This window comes from Sinocyclocheilus grahami, unplaced genomic scaffold, assembly GCF_001515645.1.
Source record: "Sinocyclocheilus grahami isolate Dianchi unplaced genomic scaffold, SAMN03320097.WGS_v1.1 scaffold225.1, whole genome shotgun sequence".
Taxonomy (NCBI): Eukaryota; Metazoa; Chordata; class Actinopteri; order Cypriniformes; family Cyprinidae; genus Sinocyclocheilus; species Sinocyclocheilus grahami.
In genome coordinates, this window is record NW_015505404.1 from 899,443 (window position 1) to 914,209 (window position 14,767).

General features: G+C 43.3%; 1 protein-coding gene across 1 annotated transcript in view; it reads right to left on the reverse strand.

Annotated features, from left to right (window-relative positions):
- hydin (HYDIN axonemal central pair apparatus protein) overlaps positions 1–14,767 on the reverse strand; it is a 76,744-nt gene that overhangs the window by 55,836 nt on the left and 6,141 nt on the right. The window lies entirely within an intron of this gene.

A 14,767-nucleotide genomic window follows, 5' to 3' on the forward strand; every position in this document is an offset into this window, starting at 1 on the left:
GGTGGTAATTCATACATACACAGCCTCTCTCTCTCTGTCGTAAATGAACAGTTGATGAATTACACTTTTCTGAGAATAGAAGATAGCTAAACTGCAAGCTAACCGCTGTTTTCAGAAAGCAAGCGCGTTTATCCTTAGTGGAGAGAGGGTGCATGTGCACATGGTTGCCAGGTTCACAAAGATAAGTAACACATTTAGCAGATATTTCCGTATTGTGTAAGTGTGAAGCTCTGTTTCGGGGATTACGTCTCTTTATATCAGGCAACCCAGTTGTGTTCCTCTGCGGCCAGATTAAACCTTGTTGTAGCCTATATATGCTCTATTAATTCTTTTTTTTTAGAAACCTTGCACTTTTCTACTCAATTTTAAACGTTGTAAAATTTTAAACAAATTAAGCTTGGTCCACTGCTGCACACGTGCCACAATATCGATACAGGGCCAGCTGTATCGATACTCGTATCGTCAAATCTCTGTGACGATACATCGTCGTATCGATATTTTCTCCACAGCACTATATAACAATCTGACAAACTAACCACACTCTACTCTTTAAATCAATGGTAACCACAAAAACATTTAAAGGGGTCATATGATGCGATTTCAATTTTTCCTTTCTCTTTGAAGCATTACAAGCTCTTGGTGCATAAAGAAGATCTGTAAAGTTGCAAAGACTAAAGTCTCAAATCCGAAGAGATATTCTTTATAAAAGGCAAGAGTCAACCACACCTACCTAAAACGGCTCGTTTAAACACACCCCCACATGTCTACATCACGATGTGGGAAGATTTGCATAACGCCGCCCAAATTTTTATTTTTAGGGTGAACTATTTCACATAAACATCACACCTTCAGTGCAGAACAGTGCAGGGTTAGTGTTTTCCCTATATACTGTGCATAGAGAGCACCTTTAGAGACTTGAGACAGGTCTGTGTGCTTCTCTGAGAGGCAACTGGGACTGCAGGGAAATATTTCTGCCAATCCCAGAACGAAACCAATGAAGACATGCTCCAAAGCAGCTTCATGTTAAACATAAATGAGGAGGAGACAGGAACAGGCGCTAAATTAAAAATGATACTCCCCTGATGGGCGCAAAGTAGTATTTTTAGAGCAGAGTGCATATTAAAATGTCAATGCCAATGGCCTTCAGCAGACCTGTGTGTTTATTCAGTGAGACAGGCAGAGCACCTGCAAAAACCACACACACACACACACACCTAAACCACATGCTCAATTATATGTTGAAACATACACACACATTCACACAGACAATAATTCATGCACACACTGGCATGTCAGTTTAAACACACCCTCTTACCCACTCACATTAACTTTATTTAAACATTTCTTTGCACCATCTTGCCTATGAATAACGCCTATCCGCCTACCGCTGATTCAGATAAAACAGTGATTCAGCATTAAGATTAAGATGTAATTAAATAATCCTAACAACAAATCAACTATTGTGTTATGTAAAAATATAATTTGAAAAAAATCATTTGAGTCTGCAAATGACTAATATCATAGCTCTCTGAGAGTTTGAGAGTTCAAAGCACAGCCCACAAGTGGAAATGTAAGTAATTTCACAAATTTGCCTGTTCAAAAACAAAACAAGGTGCAACAATAAGGATGGCCTGTTGGCCCAGGACCAGTGTGAGAGAGTTTCAGGGCAGATGGTGAAGCAGTCAATTGCCCCATAGGCCCAATGTTGCTTAATTACCACATACAGCATTTATTGATCCTATTTTTATGCATTCCAAACTTAAACATAGTTTTCTGTATCAAAATGTTGTAAAATGTAGATTTAATTGTTAAAGTTAAAGTTAACATTATACCGTTTTACCGTTAATGTTATAGTTGTGATATTAAAGGGTTAGTTCACCCAAAAATCTAAATTCTGTCATTAATTACTCACCCTCATGTCGTTATAAACCCATAAGACCTTCGTTCATCTTCGGAACACAGATTAAGATATTTTTGATGAAATCCGAGAGCTTTCTAACCCTGCATAGAAAGCAAGGGAATTACCACAATCAAGGCACAGAAACGTAGCAAGGACATCGGTAAAATAGTCCATGTGACATCAGCGGTTCAACCGTAAGTTTACGAAGCTATGAGAATACTTTTGTGTGCAAAGAAAACAAAAATAACAACTTTATTCAACAGTTCCCTTTCAGTCAGTCACTTCAAGTCACGTCGGTGACCGACGAATTGGGATATCGCTTCGATGGACCAATCTACTTCGAGTGTAAACTAAATGAGCCAATGCACATTGGCATGCAATTATTATATCGAGCTGCCGCTGATCACAGCGTGAGTATAAGGCAGCATGTGCAATGCATACCAGCTTTTTGCTTCAGAGCCGAGCGACAACATCGTTCTGCTCTATATTTATTTCGAGAACTACGAGTTCAGCACGCTCTCAGAAGCTTTCTGTGTTGGCAAGACGCGCTTCAGTGGTGGTCGTTCCAGTGTCGAGTGGGTTGCGCACTTCAGGCTGCACTACCCCCTGTTGTGTTGCAAGCGGCCATCTCCCCTGTGCGCCTCAGCACTAAAAGAGCATTTCCTAAAAGAGCAAATTTCTCTAAAAGAGCTCCACGGGTGTGTCTTTATAAAGACGACGGATTGTCCTTATAAGGATGCCGTTTCACCCGTGCGTTTCTGGGTGCGTTCGTTACCTGGCACCGGGTGATGGTCATGATCACTGCCTCGCGTGTCTGGGCATCAAGCACGCTGAGGTGGCCTTCGTGGATGACTCATGTTCTCATTGCGGGAAGATGACCATCTCGGGGCTGCGAACCAGGCTCCGCTACTCGCAAGGGGGCGAAGTGATCTGGGGCTCGATCTGGCGGACAGATGAGAACCACTTCCAGCAGTAGCGCGGGCAGTTTGAGGGTTACAGTGATGGCAAACCCCACCGCTGATTCAGATAAAACAGTGATTCAGCATTAAGATTAAGATGTAATTAAATAATCCTAACAACAAATCAACTATTGTGTTATGTAAAAATATAATTTGAAAAAAATCATTTGAGTCTGCAAATGACTAATATCATAGCTCTCTGAGAGTTTGAGAGTTCAAAGCACAGCCCACAAGTGGAAATGTAAGTAATTTCACAAATTTGCCTGTTCAAAAACAAAACAAGGTGCAACAATAAGGATGGCCTGTTGGCCCAGGACCAGTGTGAGAGAGTTTCAGGGCAGATGGTGAAGCAGTCAATTGCCCCATAGGCCCAATGTTGCTTAATTACCACATACAGCATTTATTGATCCTATTTTTATGCATTCCAAACTTAAACATAGTTTTCTGTATCAAAATGTTGTAAAATGTAGATTTAATTGTTAAAGTTAAAGTTAACATTATACCGTTTTACCGTTAATGTTATAGTTGTGATATTAAAGGGTTAGTTCACCCAAAAATCTAAATTCTGTCATTAATTACTCACCCTCATGTCGTTATAAACCCATAAGACCTTCGTTCATCTTCGGAACACAGATTAAGATATTTTTGATGAAATCCGAGAGCTTTCTAACCCTGCATAGAAAGCAAGGGAATTACCACAATCAAGGCACAGAAACGTAGCAAGGACATCGGTAAAATAGTCCATGTGACATCAGCGGTTCAACCGTAAGTTTACGAAGCTATGAGAATACTTTTGTGTGCAAAGAAAACAAAAATAACAACTTTATTCAACAGTTCCCTTTCAGTCAGTCACTTCAAGTCACGTCGGTGACCGACGAATTGGGATATCGCTTCGATGGACCAATCTACTTCGAGTGTAAACTAAATGAGCCAATGCACATTGGCATGCAATTATTATATCGAGCTGCCGCTGATCACAGCGTGAGTATAAGGCAGCATGTGCAATGCATACCAGCTTTTTGCTTCAGAGCCGAGCGACAACATCGTTCTGCTCTATATTTATTTCGAGAACTACGAGTTCAGCACGCTCTCAGAAGCTTTCTGTGTTGGCAAGACGCGCTTCAGTGGTGGTCGTTCCAGTGTCGAGTGGGTTGCGCACTTCAGGCTGCACTACCCCCTGTCGTGTTGCAAGCGGCCATCTCCCCTGTGCGCCTCAGCACTAAAAGAGCATTTCCTAAAAGAGCAAATTTCTCTAAAAGAGCTCCACGGGTGTGTCTTTATAAAGACGACGGATTGTCCTTATAAGGATGCCGTTTCACCCGTGCGTTTCTGGGTGCGTTCGTTACCTGGCACCGGGTGATGGTCATGATCACTGCCTCGCGTGTCTGGGCATCAAGCACGCTGAGGTGGCCTTCGTGGATGACTCATGTTCTCATTGCGGGAAGATGACCATCTCGGGGCTGCGAACCAGGCTCCGCTACTCGCAAGGGGGCGAAGTGATCTGGGGCTCGATCTGGCGGACAGATGAGAACCACTTCCAGCAGTAGCGCGGGCAGTTTGAGGGTTACAGTGATGGCAAACCCCGCAGGGAACCAACCCTCTGGGGACCATCACTCCTCTTGCTCCTCCGATCCAGTGGAGCGACCCACGGAACGCGCTGGGCCCTCTTTAAAGAGCGTACCAGGGGTATCCAGTGGACCTCCCCCCGACCAGATGTCGATCTCAGCATCGGAGGGAGAGCTGTCCGATGAAGATTCGGCCACGCTGTCGCCCTCTGGGATGGTGGCAAAGCCTGAATCGGATCCGGAGATGACAGCTATGCTTTCCCGGGCCGCCGAAAGGGTCGGGCTCAAGTGGAAACCTCCACCGTGTCCCGAGCCCTCAAGGCTGGATGATTGGTTTCTCGGGGTGGCTCGCGCTGGTTCTCAGCGCCCCGCCCCGGTGCCTTTCTTCCCGGAAGTGCATGACGAGCTCACCAGGTCGTGGACGGCACCTTTTACTGCCAGAAACCGGCCGGCGGGCTCCTCCTCCCTCACCACCCTCGACAACGGTGCAGCAAAAGGGTAGTCGGCGATCCCCCCGGTGGAGCGGGTGGTAGCGATGCAATTGTGTCCTAAGTTCGCCTTCTCCTGGCGGGAAGACCCGGTACTTCCTTCCCGGGCCTGTAGGCATTCGTCTGGTCTAACCGGCAGTGCCTATACGGCTTGTGGGGAAGCTGCTTCTGCCTTACACGCTATGGCGTTACTGCAGGTGCACCAGGCTAAGGCACTGAAGGACCTGCACGAGGGTGGTCACAATCCGGAAGTTCTGAAAGAGCTCCAAACCGCCACAGGCCGCCCTGCCTGTCCAGGCCCCCGTCAAACCTGGCAGCAAGCAGAGAAGCAAGCGGCCCTGAGACAGGCAACCCAGAGATGGAGGGATCTGCTCTTCAGGAGATGGTGAACGCACCACTCCCTCCCCCGGAGGAGGGCCGGATGGAGAATCTTTTGTTTCATTTTTTCCCGCCGTCGGCCGTACCCAAATTCTCGACAAAAGAGCAGTTTCCTTTATCTTATAAGGCAGCATGTGCAATGCATACCAGCTTTTTGCTTCAGAGCCGAGCGACAACATCGTTCTGCTCTATATTTATTTCGAGAACTACGAGTTCAGCACGCTCTCAGAAGCTTTCTGTGTTGGCAAGACGCGCTTCAGTGGTGGTCGTTCCAGTGTCGAGTGGGTTGCGCACTTCAGGCTGCACTACCCCCTGTTGTGTTGCAAGCGGCCATCTCCCCTGTGCGCCTCAGCACTAAAAGAGCATTTCCTAAAAGAGCAAATTTCTCTAAAAGAGCTCCACGGGTGTGTCTTTATAAAGACGACGGATTGTCCTTATAAGGATGCCGTTTCACCCGTGCGTTTCTGGGTGCGTTCGTTACCTGGCACCGGGTGATGGTCATGATCACTGCCTCGCGTGTCTGGGCATCAAGCACGCTGAGGTGGCCTTCGTGGATGACTCATGTTCTCATTGCGGGAAGATGACCATCTCGGGGCTGCGAACCAGGCTCCGCTACTCGCAAGGGGGCGAAGTGATCTGGGGCTCGATCTGGCGGACAGATGAGAACCACTTCCAGCAGTAGCGCGGGCAGTTTGAGGGTTACAGTGATGGCAAACCCCGCAGGGAACCAACCCTCTGGGGACCATCACTCCTCTTGCTCCTCCGATCCAGTGGAGCGACCCACGGAACGCGCTGGGCCCTCTTTAAAGAGCGTACCAGGGGTATCCAGTGGACCTCCCCCCGACCAGATGTCGATCTCAGCATCGGAGGGAGAGCTGTCCGATGAAGATTCGGCCACGCTGTCGCCCTCTGGGATGGTGGCAAAGCCTGAATCGGATCCGGAGATGACAGCTATGCTTTCCCGGGCCGCCGAAAGGGTCGGGCTCAAGTGGAAACCTCCACCGTGTCCCGAGCCCTCAAGGCTGGATGATTGGTTTCTCGGGGTGGCTCGCGCTGGTTCTCAGCGCCCCGCCCCGGTGCCTTTCTTCCCGGAAGTGCATGACGAGCTCACCAGGTCGTGGACGGCACCTTTTACTGCCAGAAACCGGCCGGCGGGCTCCTCCTCCCTCACCACCCTCGACAACGGTGCAGCAAAAGGGTAGTCGGCGATCCCCCCGGTGGAGCGGGTGGTAGCGATGCAATTGTGTCCTAAGTTCGCCTTCTCCTGGCGGGAAGACCCGGTACTTCCTTCCCGGGCCTGTAGGCATTCGTCTGGTCTAACCGGCAGTGCCTATACGGCTTGTGGGGAAGCTGCTTCTGCCTTACACGCTATGGCGTTACTGCAGGTGCACCAGGCTAAGGCACTGAAGGACCTGCACGAGGGTGGTCACAATCCGGAAGTTCTGAAAGAGCTCCAAACCGCCACAGGCCGCCCTGCCTGTCCAGGCCCCCGTCAAACCTGGCAGCAAGCAGAGAAGCAAGCGGCCCTGAGACAGGCAACCCAGAGATGGAGGGATCTGCTCTTCAGGAGATGGTGAACGCACCACTCCCTCCCCCGGAGGAGGGCCGGATGGAGAATCTTTTGTTTCATTTTTTCCCGCCGTCGGCCGTACCCAAATTCTCGACAAAAGAGCAGTTTCCTTTATCTCTGGGTCTCAGAGAAATTGTGGACGGACTAACGCCGGACCTCACTCATCCTCCTCCTTCGCCAGCCGGCAGCAGTGGGCGGTTCGAGAGTGTCAACAAAGGCCCTGCTCACACACCCTCTGCCAACCCGTGGAACCAGGTGAGCCTTGAACCACACACTCGGAACCCTTCTCCAGCCCGCTCACAAGTCGCCCGAGTTGGGCAGAAACGCATCTTCGGGTGCGTCCGTCCCCGAGATTGGTTTGCAGCGATCGACCTGAAGGATGCGTACTTTCATGTGTCGATCCTTCCGCGCCACAGACCATTTCTGCGGTTTGCCCAGACTTCTGCCTTTCCAAGAGGGTTACAATCACCTCCAGTTCTCCATTTATACCTAAATATCTGTTATATGTGTATTTGCTTCCGAAAACTCCTTCGGGAAGGATGGGGCTTCTGCAGCGTCCCTGTTCCAAGTGGAGCGGGTACGTTTTCCCAGTGTTATCCAATCTCACTCAGTAAGGTAGTGCTTTGAAAAATGGTGAGTGGAACTACTTGTCTCGAGCCCCGGCCTGGACTGGAAGGGGCAGCACCATGGCGCTTTGGTAGGGATCCCAATTCGTCGGTCACCGACGTGACTCGGAGTGACCGACTGAAAGGGAACATCTCGGTTACATATGGTAACCCTCGTTTCCTGAAGGAGGGAATGGAGACGTCACGTCCTGTCGCCACGGTTGCTGTACCACCGCTGAGTGGCCGGGTCGCCGGCTCGGCTCCTCAGCAAAAACCTGGTATGCATTGCACCTGCTGCCTTATTATACTCACGCTGTGATCAGCGGCAGCTGGATGCAATAATTGCATGCCAATGTGCATTGGCTCATTTAGTTTCACATTCGAAGTAGATTGGTCTATCGAAGCGATATCCCAAATCGTCGGTCACCGACGTGACGTCTCTGTTCCCTCCTTCAGGGACCGAGGGTTACCATACGTAACCAAGACGTTCTTCTCCTCCTCATCCCGTCTGCAGTTATGTGCCGCCATTATGGAGAGAGTATCACGACGCATGCGCGCCCTTCCACATCATATAAACAACGCATGCGCATGGCGCTGCTGCTTATGTAACACACACGTGTCAGCACGTGTATGCGTTGTTTACATGATGAGGCAAGTGCGCGCATGCGCCGTGATACTGTCTCCGAAAAAAGTATTCTTGTAGCATCATAAACTTACGGCTTAACTGCTGATATCACATGGACTATTTTACTGATGTCCTTGCTACGTTACTGTGCCTTGATCGTGGTAGCTCCCTTGCTGTCTATGGAGGGTCAGCGAGGTCTCGGATTTCATCAAAAATATCTTAATTTGTGTTTTGAAGATGAACGGGTTTGGAACGACATGAGGGTGAGTAATTAACCCTTTGAGCGGTATGGTCCCACATATGGGATTTTTATTTCTGTGCCCCTGGGAGTATGGTCCCACATATGGGATTTAGAACATTCGGTGACGTCACATAACTGCCAAATTCAAACTGTGCTTTCGCGCTTTAGCTGGCTGCTGAGCCAGAGAGAGAAGTGCACTGCACTTGTCATATTATCACAACTATGCAGTGTTTTTAACCACATAATGTTTATTTTAGGTTTCAGACATTTAAATACACATAAGTACTAGTAAAACAATACATTTAGAGTTTGTAAAATACAGACATATGTCTATGGAAGCAACAATAACAATCCATTCAAATTTAATTTGCCGATGTGTTTTATTCATATCAGATACACATTGTGTAAGTAACTATAAAGTTCACTCTATTCTTCACCCAGTTCACCGGCCACTTATTACTTGTATTTTGGTAGAAACTGATTAATTCACGTGCTGTAAATGCGACTGACAGGACTCTCTGAACTGCAGCGCGAACAAACATGTCACATTACAGATCACGATCAAGATCATTTAGAAAGGTTTTTAAACGACAAAACACACTCATTTACACATATTTGTGAATCGGAATATCAGATTGTCCATGACATGGTATGCAAGTTTGTGATTATAAAAAATAAAAAAAAGGAAAAACGAAATATAAGCTATCCATCTGTCTTACAGTGTTATTGTGGCCGCGGTGTGTCACGTGACAAGCATGACGCGTCGCCATGGAAACAGAAAGGGAAACTTTCGAAAATAACAGTCGCCTTAAAAAAAACTCACTCTGGGGGGACCGCTAGAATATTTTAAACTCACCACTGAAAAAGGGTTAATGATAGAATTTTAATTTTTGGGTGAACTATCGCCTTAATTTGTAATATGTTCAAATTATTTCAGAAATTACTGTCATCCTATGCAGCAACGAATGTCAAATCATATGGACATTCATAAACATGCAACTAATATAATTTCAAGCCGCTGTATTATTTTTTAAGCAGAAAGTGTTTTTTAAAACATCTAAAATTACTTATTTTATTTTTATAGATTTCAAAATGTAATTTATTCCTGTGATGGCAAAACTTAATTTTCAGCAGCAAATGCTCCAGTCTTCAGTGTCACATGATCTTTTAGAAATCATGAAATCATTCTGAAAACATAACGCTTGAAAATGATTGTTTCTCAATATTTTTGTGGAAAACATGATACACTTTTTTCAGGTTTTCAGGATTCATAGAAAGTTCAACAAAACATTTTGAAGAGCAATTTCCTTTAAAAATCTTACTGACCAAAATTTGAACAGTGGTGTATTTTCTGGCATGAAAACAGAATCCAAAATTAAATTATTTTAGTAGTGGAACCTGTGCATCCTGATGTATATCACATTATCATACCATTTTCATACAGACAAGGGAAATAATTATTTATGAGGTTAACTAGGCACCCGCAGCATTTCAGGCTCAAAAATATCTGTTAACTGGATTTATTAATAGAACCATTCGCCTAAAGTACTACCATTTGAAAGAGCAAAATGTAGCATTCTAGCTCAAATACAATGAAATAACTAATAAAAAAAAATACCTAAAGAATAATACATGAAATTCCACAAAACCTTGAGGAAAGTAATGTACAGATATTATGCCTAAAAAAGCACAATGCAATTTGGCTTATGTGATGTATCAATGTGATGTTTTGCAATTTATTGTACTTTAAAATGTCATCTCCATTATTGTATGTGCAGTGTATGTGTGGATAGTGAAAAGTAAAGAGAATATTTGTATATTAAAACTATTCTTATTAGATTGGAAAATATTTTATTTAATTTATGCATTTAGCAGACGCTTTTATCCAAAGCGACTTACAGTGCATTCAGGCTATACATTTTTTACCAGTATGTGTGTTCCCTGAGAATCGAACCCACGACCTTTTGCGCTGCCAACGCAATGCTCTACCACTGAGCCACAGGAACATTAAATATAAATCCTTGGAAAATATACAGATAAACTGACATTAACAGTGAGGGTTAATAATAAGATCATTTACACTTGCTGGCAATTGCCTGTGGAAATCAGTACCTGTGTCACAGTGACATACAGCAGTGTTGAAGAGGAGGAGTTTGTGGGAAGAGCAGATTGTGGTGATGGTATTTTGGTAGAAACTGATTAATTCACGTGCTGTAAATGCGACTGACAGGACTCTCTGAACTGCAGCGCGAACAAACATGTCACATTACAGATCACGATCAAGATCATTTAGAAAGGTTTTTAAACGACAAAACACACTCATTTACACATATTTGTGAATCGGAATATCAGATTGTCCATGACATGGTATGCAAGTTTGTGATTATAAAAAATAAAAAAAAGGAAAAACGAAATATAAGCTATCCATCTGTCTTACAGTGTTATTGTGGCCGCGGTGTGTCACGTGACAAGCATGACGCGTCGCCATGGAAACAGAAAGGGAAACTTTCGAAAATAACAGTCGCCTTAAAAAAAACTCACTCTGGGGGGACCGCTAGAATATTTTAAACTCACCACTGAAAAAGGGTTAATGATAGAATTTTAATTTTTGGGTGAACTATCGCCTTAATTTGTAATATGTTCAAATTATTTCAGAAATTACTGTCATCCTATGCAGCAACGAATGTCAAATCATATGGACATTCATAAACATGCAACTAATATAATTTCAAGCCGCTGTATTATTTTTTAAGCAGAAAGTGTTTTTTAAAACATCTAAAATTACTTATTTTATTTTTATAGATTTCAAAATGTAATTTATTCCTGTGATGGCAAAACTTAATTTTCAGCAGCAAATGCTCCAGTCTTCAGTGTCACATGATCTTTTAGAAATCATTCTTATATGTTGAAAACATAACGCTTGAAAATGATTGTTTCTCAATATTTTTGTGGAAAACATGATACACTTTTTTCAGGATTCTTCGATGAATAGAAAGTTCAACAAAACATTTTGAAGAGCAATTTCCTTTAAAAATCTTACTGACCAAAATTTGAACAGTGGTGTATTTTCTGGCATGAAAACAGAATCCAAAATTAAATTATTTTAGTAGTGGAACCTGTGCATCCTGATGTATATCACATTATCATACCATTTTCATACAGACAAGGGAAATAATTATTTATGAGGTTAACTAGGCACCCGCAGCATTTCAGGCTCAAAAATATCTGTTAACTGGATTTATTAATAGAACCATTCGCCTAAAGTACTACCATTTGAAAGAGCAAAATGTAGCATTCTAGCTCAAATACAATGAAATAACTAATAAAAAAAAAATACCTAAAGAATAATACATGAAATTCCACAAAACCTTGAGGAAAGTAATGTACAGATATTATGCCTAAAAAAGCACAATGCAATTTGGCTTATGTGATGTATCAATGTGATGTTTTGCAATTTATTGTACTTTAAAATGTCATCTCCATTATTGTATGTGCAGTGTATGTGTGGATAGTGAAAAGTAAAGAGAATATTTGTATATTAAAACTATTCTTATTAGATTGGAAAATATTTTATTTAATTTATGCATTTAGCAGACGCTTTTATCCAAAGCGACTTACAGTGCATTCAGGCTATACATTTTTTACCAGTATGTGTGTTCCCTGAGAATCGAACCCACGACCTTTTGCGCTGCCAACGCAATGCTCTACCACTGAGCCACAGGAACATTAAATATAAATCCTTGGAAAATATACAGATAAACTGACATTAACAGTGAGGGTTAATAATAAGATCATTTACACTTGCTGGCAATTGCCTGTGGAAATCAGTACCTGTGTCACAGTGACATACAGCAGTGTTGAAGAGGAGGAGTTTGTGGGAAGAGCAGATTGTGGTGATGTAATTAGCAGTAAATACCTGAATGGTAGTGCAGCAGCAAAACCTGGCAGTGATCCCCTGTGGTTTTAGGCAAGAACTCAATGGTAACTTGCATGCTTTGACCAACATCAAGAGTTCCTATGGATGGTTCTACGGAAAATGGGCTGTGGGGAACATATACACCATTTATAAATGCAATCTTAAAAAGAAAGTGTCAGTCACAGATCAAAATGATCTGTACAACACAATGTCCAAAAATCTGCACTGACATGCCTCTCTTACCTACAGGTGCTGAGCTGGAATTTAGCCTCACAATTTCCTATGTTCCGCACAAGCAGAGTTCTCTGGGACAAGCACTTAACCGGACAACCTTGGAAATGCAGACTATCTGGGAAGTCCAAGATGGCACGGGGCCCAATTGCACGAATAGGAACTTCAAACTTCTCACGTTCAGTCACACAGATGAGTCTGTGGATGTAATCCTACAATTACAAGCATCTGAATGTCAGTGGTGATACACAGAGGAACATAAAGCCTTGAAGAAGGCAAGGACTTAAAGGGATAGTTCACCCAAAAATGAAAATTCTGTCATTAATTACTCACCCTCATGTCATTCCAACCCCGTAAGACCTTTGTTCATCTTCGAAACACAAATTGAGATATTTTTGATGAAATCCAAGTGCTTTCTGACCCTGCATAGACAGCAACGAGACTGGCACATTCAAGGCTAGTAAAAAGAGTAAAGACATCATTAAAATAGTCCATGTGACATTCTCAGAGCTTCATAACATTATGGTTGAACAATGATGTCACGTGGACTATTTTAACGATAGTGATAATGATATTTTACCGATCCTTATTACCTTTCTGGACCTTAAACTTGTCAGTTGCGTTGCTGTCTATGGAGGGTCAGAAAGCGCTCAGATTTCATCAAAAATATCTTAGGGTGCTTTCACACCTGTAGATCGATTGCTTTGTTCCGAAACAGGGATTAAAATTATTACAATGTTAATTTTTATTCTTGGTGCGGTTCGCCTTCACACGGCAAAGTTTCTAAACGGACCAAATTTGTTAATACAAGTCATGCGCGATTAAACTGTTGTCTCATTGGTCAAAGTTCCACGGTTTATTTTCCGGGATTCCATAGCTGTCACGGCTGTCATCCATCAAAATGGAACGACAACAGCTTTTTTTTTTTTTTTTTTAGCTGTCGTTATGTTAATTTATCATTTTGAGCAGGAGTCCAGGATTCATTGGAAAAACATTTTTAAAATGCACCTACTAGGAAGAAGAGCAATAAGACGGCATTATAAAATGAAAAAGTGCACTTTTTTATTTTGAATGGCGAAGACAGGCTCACCCACAGACATTCACAGGTTCATTTTGAAGTATTAGCAAAACAACAAAGCTAATGCTTTTCACGGAACTTACATAATTACCCATTATACATTGTGATATAGCCTGGTTCGTTGGTCCGTTAGATCGGATTGCTTTCTCACTACAACCGAACCACTCCAGAGTTCGTTTTCAATCAAGCCGAGACCACCTCGTTCAGGCGATCTCGGACCGATTGTTTTCGCGCGGATCCGGGCGCGATTGCCGTGTTCACATATGGCCAAACGAACCGAGCTAAGGGGGGAAACACGCCAGGTTCCGAAACAACGGGCCAGGTGTGAAAACACCCTTAATTTGTGTTCAGAAGATGAACGAAAGTCTTACGGGTTTGGAACGACATGAGGGTGAGTAATTAATGACAGAAATTTCATTTTTGGGTGAACTATCCCTTTAAAACAAACCTAAATATGGTACTGTATATCTAGTACATATTGTATGCTTAATCAATTAATCAATCCTAATTTAAATAAACCCCAGAATTTGGGAATTACTGTATTGAAGAATTAATCCATAATCCTCAATCAGATGCAAAACCTGACAGAGAATACAGGCAAGAGAGGAAAGACTGGGCCACCATAGATCTATTAAACTGACTCTATTTGAATTAATGCATGAAGAAATCTCCATTAATGTTTTGCCAAACCAAAATAGATTAGCAGGCCACTTCACAAACTGCAAAAGAGTATCTAATGGACAAGTAAGTGGCCGTGGTGGACAAGTCTCTTGTGTCCTCTGCTTACCAAAGTACTTTCTCCGATTTCTTAAAGATATGTTAAACATTAAAATGAGACTTGACTTTGAGGTTTATTTGCAACATTGTGTTGTAGAGACAGAATTACAGACATCACCGTGTGACAGTTTTTGCATATTTTGCATAACTTCTTTTGGTTATACATTTAAATGCATGCAATTGGCTCATGAGTACACTGACAATGATCATATAATGTATAACCAATTAAATAGTAGGTGTCAGCTGCATTTGTTGCTTATTGAAACTATAAACTTTACCTTGTTCTCCTGTGGAGTGAATAGAATGGTGAATATAGATGCCATGCCTGGGGCCACTTTCTTACTAGCATCTAGTGGGCTGGCCACTTTAAAATAAAGTGAGTCATCTTCAATTACCTTTACCAGTCGAGGAACCTGTAATGGTTATAAACATAC